This window comes from Lygodium microphyllum, unplaced genomic scaffold, assembly GCF_053477565.2.
Source record: "Lygodium microphyllum isolate KBCC unplaced genomic scaffold, Lygodium_microphyllum_v1.1.10 scaffold_42, whole genome shotgun sequence".
Lineage (NCBI taxonomy): Eukaryota > Viridiplantae > Streptophyta > Polypodiopsida > Schizaeales > Lygodiaceae > Lygodium > Lygodium microphyllum.
The window spans coordinates 1,359,539-1,366,031 of NW_028229525.1; the positions used below are offsets into that span (position 1 = coordinate 1,359,539).

At 36.4% G+C, this 6,493-nt stretch overlaps 2 non-coding genes across 2 annotated transcripts; both read right to left on the reverse strand.

The window, feature by feature from the left end:
• Nucleotides 1-3,510: 3,510 nt before the first annotated feature.
• Nucleotides 3,511-3,584, reverse strand: TRNAR-UCG (transfer RNA arginine (anticodon UCG)). The gene has a single exon. It is a non-coding gene; the product is annotated as a tRNA-Arg (tRNA).
• Nucleotides 3,585-4,587: 1,003 nt separating this feature from the next.
• Nucleotides 4,588-4,660, reverse strand: TRNAK-UUU (transfer RNA lysine (anticodon UUU)). The gene has a single exon. It is a non-coding gene; the product is annotated as a tRNA-Lys (tRNA).
• Nucleotides 4,661-6,493: the final 1,833 nt, after the last annotated feature.

The window sequence follows — 6,493 nt, forward strand, 5'->3', positions numbered from 1 at the left end:
ACCTATGAGGCTGTACTGGTCCATTTCTAATAATCGTTTAGTTCTGGCCTTTTTAATAAGAAAACTTATTCTTTATAGGGTGTGAAGGCAGGTGCATTCCTTATTAATCCGGGTGTGTTTGTGGATTGAACAAAACTTAAGCAATGGAAGATAAAAGGTGAGTGCCAGAGAGAAGCGTTAGCTTTAGATAAGTACGATTGCTGTAGCCCTTAAAGAAAGTGTTTTCTTGCAAACCAAACCTTTCGCCTCGCGTTTCCCAAGCAACTACCAAATTATGTGACCTGTGGTATTGCCAGCATGGGGATGTTTAACCAGATTAATTAATGGAGATTGAGACAGATGCAGCATAATCTTTTAAATAGAAGAATCAGTTCACCGATAGAGGGTTTGACAAAGACCTCTCAGTCAAGTGTAACAAAAAATCTAGAATTAAGCCGGTAATTTCTTTTAATATATCTATTGATTCATCACCATTTCAATAAACTCAATACGTATTAATCCTCTATTTCGATAAATTACTAGAGCAATAGATAATCCAATGGCAGCTTCGGCGGCTGCTACAGCTATTATGAATAGGGAAAAGATTTCTCCCTCTAATCGTGGACTTTCAAAAGAGTTGGAAAATGCTGTAAAATTCATATTAACCGCATTGAAAATCAACTCAATACACATGAGTGCTCGCACCATATTTCGACTCGTGATTAATCCGAAGAAACCAACACGGAATGGATAGGCGCCTAACATTAATTCGTGCTCTAGCGTGATGTATCAAAAAAACTTGATCATTCAAGTATTAGTAGAATTTTGAACCAATTATCATTGATCGACACGATGAGGATTTATGCTGGGAGGAAGGTGGAGGCGTAACAACTCCTTTGTCCATTACGTCCGTTCGTTCCTCACGGGCCACGGTGATAGCTCCTATTGAAGCAACTAAAAGAATTATAGAAAGAAGTTCAAAAGAAACCAAGAATTTTGTTAATAATTCATAGCCGATCTGTTTAATATCACTTTTTTTAACCAACTCTTCAATAATTTTTGATTGATCAATTGAAAAGTAATCGTAAGACCATTCTGTGTTTTAGGGTTGGTGATACAAAAAGAGTTGCGCAAGCCGCCGGGTAATACCAGACTCTTTGGTTGGATAGGAGTTGGATCCTACTGTTCTACCAGTAAGCATTACAGCAAATACAATCAAAACATTTATAGCTCCTACATAAATGAGCAATTGTGCGGCGGCTACAAAATCAGCGTTTGGTATAAGGTGGAATAGGGATATGCAAGTAAGAACCAATCCCGACATGAAAGCAGAATGAATTACATTAGCGAATGATACTACCTGATGGAATACCTAATTCTATTAGGATGAACATTTCTAATAGGGGCTAACCAAACCTATGAGGCTGGTATTGAAAGACAATGCAAGTGATGGTGTGTTTAGTCCCTGTGTCTTCAAAGATGTCATGGTGGCCAAATGCAGTAACGTGGAGAAAGTGATTGATAAAAGCTATATGGAACCTTTCAAAAGCACTAGTAAACGCTTGGTTGAGAAGTACGTGAATGACTTAGAAGGTTACGGTTTATTGGATTCTATGAAGCTTTTGGAATTATATGCTTTTGATGGGTCTATTTCTTTAGTTTTACAATTCAGTACAGATCTTCTGAGCAAGTTGGAAGATTATATCCATGGAAAAACTGTTGTTTCATGCCGTTTGTGAGTATCTTGAGAAGCACTCCTCACAGTTTACTCTTCCAGCATTCCTTCTTCTTCTCCGCCCATGCGTTGCAGGTCAGCAATTAAAGCAAGTGTTGATCAGCAAGGTAATTGAGCACGCAGATGCAGCTTGTGAGGGAGGGCCTAGTCTTGAATACCCCGAAAGCCATGCAACTTTCTTGTATGATAGCCTCGCTCATGAGTTTTTATCTCAAACAATAGAAATCAATGTCATATTGATGCATTAATCCAGTAGTTTATGGTTCACACCATCTATGTTCTAAAACTATATGCGCACAGCCTAGCAAAGCAATATGAAGGTCGGTGCAAGACCCTATGATTTCGATCATGTTGTTTTGAACTTATTAGTACAAATATGTGCAACCCCGTGGACCCTGCACTGCTTAGCAAGCTATCGTATGATTTTGTATCTCTTTTTTTAATCTTACCACTTTCCATTAATCTCTCATATCTTCAACTCACTTATCACAGTCCGTTTATTTCTTCTCAACCTCTTATCAATTAGCCCCTTTTCACATGCATTTAAATCTTTCCCAAAATTTCTCTTCAATTTCTATAAGTTGTAAGGAAAATTTTCTTAGAGATTTACAATCAAAGATTGAACCCAATGCTCCAGCTCTAATCTTTGGTAGCCCTAACCGGATCAATTTACCCATTTCACGCAATTTGGTTGGTTACGTGTCTTTTATAGCACCTTTTATGTTATGCCATATAGAAAGGGATTGTCTAGAATCGGTTGGATCCTTAAACTATGAAAACGACTTTCACATGATGGCGTAGGATAAGGCGAATCCTCTATCTAAGAAGAACGGGATGTGGTTCTTAGAGAATGTTTTCATCTCGGTGTTTTCTTTTTATACTCTAGTGTTTCCAGAGCTTTTTAGTGGTTGCATAGAATGGTCAAAGCCTTACAGACGACGAAATTGCTAAAAAGAAATATTTCTCACACGTGTTCTTTAGGAGAGATGGGTTTCTCACGAGTGCTTAAAGGATAGGCTATTGATATTTTCTTTCCCTTGGAATGGAATTCTTTTTACTTCCATAGCTCTTTCCCTCTAACTCCATCCTGTCACATCGTCGCCGTTGCTGCACCTTTTGTAATGTTACGTGGGTAGGAAAGCATAGAAATAAAATAACCGACGATATGCCTAGATAAACCAGTGGATATAGAGAGCGGATACGAAATAAAAGAAGATACGACGTCTGCAAGTCGGAAACGATCATTTCGTATCAAACAGTATAATCTCAGACTAGGCTATGAAAGCTAGAGAAGCGTGCTTGGTCCAAATCCAAGCACCCGGCCAAGACACTATATAAACAAAAAAGGTTCTCTGCCACATTGCTTAAGGGGTACGAGAGGATTGGTTTTTAAAAAACTACTTTTCTTTTATTTATTAGAACGGCATAAAAAACAAATAGTTGCTTTAACGCCTGCACTGAATATGGGCCTGTCCTATGACGTTCTAAACCCAGTTCACGTACCTTTAAAAGACAAACAGTCGACGTCAAAATACCAAACTTTCCTGTCGATGTGCATTGGGCTAGCTTTGAATTTCCTCATTTCACAAAGGTTTACTTTCTTGTTTCCACATTAAATCAACTACCAAATATCCCTAATGCTTAATGGCACAGGTAAAAAACAAACAAAAAAGCCCCTGGACCTGAAATCGTTGGTTTCGCATCGAATAGACATATAGATTAATAAGTAAGTAAACCAAAGTAATTAAGGCTTTTGAGGGCCAAAACTAAGAATAGACAGCGATGTGTCTTGCGTGTGCATCGAAGAGGACTTGAACCTCTAACCACCTGGTTCGAAGCCAGGCACTCTATCCAATTGAGCCATCAATGCTAAAAAAATGTAACTTGACATGGCTTTTTCCATAGGAACATTCATAAAAAATCCAGTGTATTTAACCATATCTTCTTTTTTAATGACGGTATCATTATTGAACATAATAATTCCTATCTTCTCATTCTCAGAATTTGAAGCCATTCCTTTGGAAAGTAACCTCATAAAGTTCACTATGTGATTGATATAGAGGAAAGGGATGAAATTTTTCTCGCCATGTTAGTTCGTATTTATTTGAAAGAAAGTAAGTTTTAACGGAATAAACTAAGTAAATGGAGCGCTAAAGCCAAATATGTATCCATAGCTATGCAGAGACGGAGAAAAATAGATAGGTATAATTGAAAGATGAAAAACTACGCAAACGAGTTAACATTTATATAGTTTTAAATCATAGAATCAAATTTCAAAATGAGCCCAATGCAACTACTTTTTGCTTCGTTTTATGGGATTTTGTTATTTGATTTAATTGGCAAAAATGGATAAGAAACGAATAGACGAGTAAGGTATTAATTGCAATTCTTTTAATTTGAGTCAACTTAAACCATTTTATTTCCTTGCGCTTTATTGCTTTGTTTGGCAATGTTTATTTCTTTGCTTTGCTTGAGCTAAGTTTTTTATGACCTGCTGGGCGATTTAAACTTTCTGACGTTAATGGATAAAAGCAAATAATTCTACAATGATATTTAGATATGAAATTGAAGGTCAGCCTCCATTATATGACATTAAAATTACATCGTAAATTCTGATAGTAATAGTATTTTTTTCTTCCGAAAATCCCTGACCAATTTTTTGTCTTTTCACTCCCTAAAAGAAACAAAGGAAAAAATGATTTGCCATTATGTTTTTTTTGAATCTTTTGTTTTCTTTATCGCGGTTAAACGAAGGGATGAGCTCATGTTTGCCCTTTTTCACAAAAGGGCGGTCTGGATTGGAGATTATCATGGCATAATAATCTCCATTAGACGGTACCATCTGCCTAAAGCATTTAATGTTTTAATGCTTCTGAGTATAGCAGGACTTGAACCTGCGACCATTAGATTAAAAGTCCAATGCTCTACCAACTGAGCTATATACCCAAATATTATTCTATTATTATTAATATTAATTAGAAGAGAGATTTCTATGTGGTAATTAAACGAAAAAAAACAACTCTGATGCGAGTTTTTCTTTGATTTTTCCTTTCTTTGGGATGTTCGGCAATGAAATTACGATTTTCACAGAAATTACTTAACGAAAGAAAGCTTAAGACAACAATTAGACAACATAACTTATGAATACTGGAAATGTTTAACCCGAAACTCTTAATTCTATTTGTAGCGTTACTAATCCAATTCTTGCCATTGCAAGCCTTACAAGAAATGGGAAATAATGAATGCAAGCTATACAAGAATTGCTTGAAATAAAGGCTACAAGCTGTACGGAAAATACAAAAATTAGGAAATTGCCATTACAAAGTAACGGCACGGAAGAGCTATTGTGGATTTGTAGAAAACATTTTTATCCTTAAGGATTGCTCGTAATGCGCTTGGATCCATTACCTGTAAAGATGGCCATTTATTGTTAATGAATACTGATTCTTTATATAACGACATGATAAAGAGAGTGGCGGGAAAGACTAATTCAAGTTGTATCAATTCCAAATGGATCGGTGGTTTCTCAACCAATTGGACACATATGAGACGTGAAGAACGCCCGCATTCCAGTCCACGTTTCTTAAAGATGTAGAAATGCTTTGAAGGATTGATAACACGCGAAATCCCAGATAGTTTAGTTGTACTGAATGTACGTAAAGATTTTATAGCTATATCCGAAGCCAATCGATCGTGAATCTCTATTGTATCTCTGATAGATTCCATCTCTCCGGAGGAATTGCATAAATTAGTTACTTATCCTATTTCCGTAAATAGTGATTCCGTATGGTTTACAAATCCATTCCGTTAATCGATTACGAAAACAATCATTCATTCGAAAAAAGCCCAAAGACCAGCTAGAAAGGCTCGAAAACCCACCGATAAAGCCATTCAGATTCGCATAAAAGCCAATAGGCCTTAAACAATCAAATATTAATAGCCTGTCCATGTTGTTTTTAATTGAAATCGCTAAAGTTGCTATCAAATTGCATAGTATTACTGCTTTTTAAGAGACAAGGATAATCCAGGCTTCACTAGACCCAAAGGTTTTGATGAAATGCTTTTGCTGCACGAGTACCGCCTGGAATGATATCGGATACGTTATGTCATTTTCTTGAGAGCATTAAGATCAAGAAATTTATGCGATTTGATCGCTAGACTTAATTGCAAAAAAAAAACATTTATTTGACATTATAGGATTAATGGAATCATGACTGATTATTTAACTAAGACCTTATTGGAATTTGCTTTTGTATCAGTTTTATTTTTTCGAATGGAAGTTTCTATGTCATGTGGGAACTCTCCGATTGTATCTTTGCAGCTAATATTTTCTATTGTATGGCTACGTCAATTCAGACGATTGGCCCATGAAACGAAGCCGGGGAAAGGGTTTTTTTGACATAAGTTCTAATAGAAAAGCCGGGAAGGCGTCAATTAACAGATATTGGCTACCTGCTGATGTGGTGAATGGAGAAAGCGTTAATTGGCTTGATCTGACATAACAAACATTTGCATTTTGCTGCCTGCTCTATACCTCTAAGCCAACTGTCTTAGGGGATGTAAAGTGCAGGAATATACGAAATTTCATTAAGGACATAGCTGGGATAATGGCAAATAGAAAGTTTCAAATTAAACGCTAATATGATATAAGTTTGCCTTTTGTTCCTTATTTTAGGCCACTTATCTGCGATAGTTTTGTTTGAGCCAGTTTATGGGCATTTTAATGCTGATTGAGAATTCTGTCGGCAGATAATTTATTTGTAGCCATTGATTACGCGT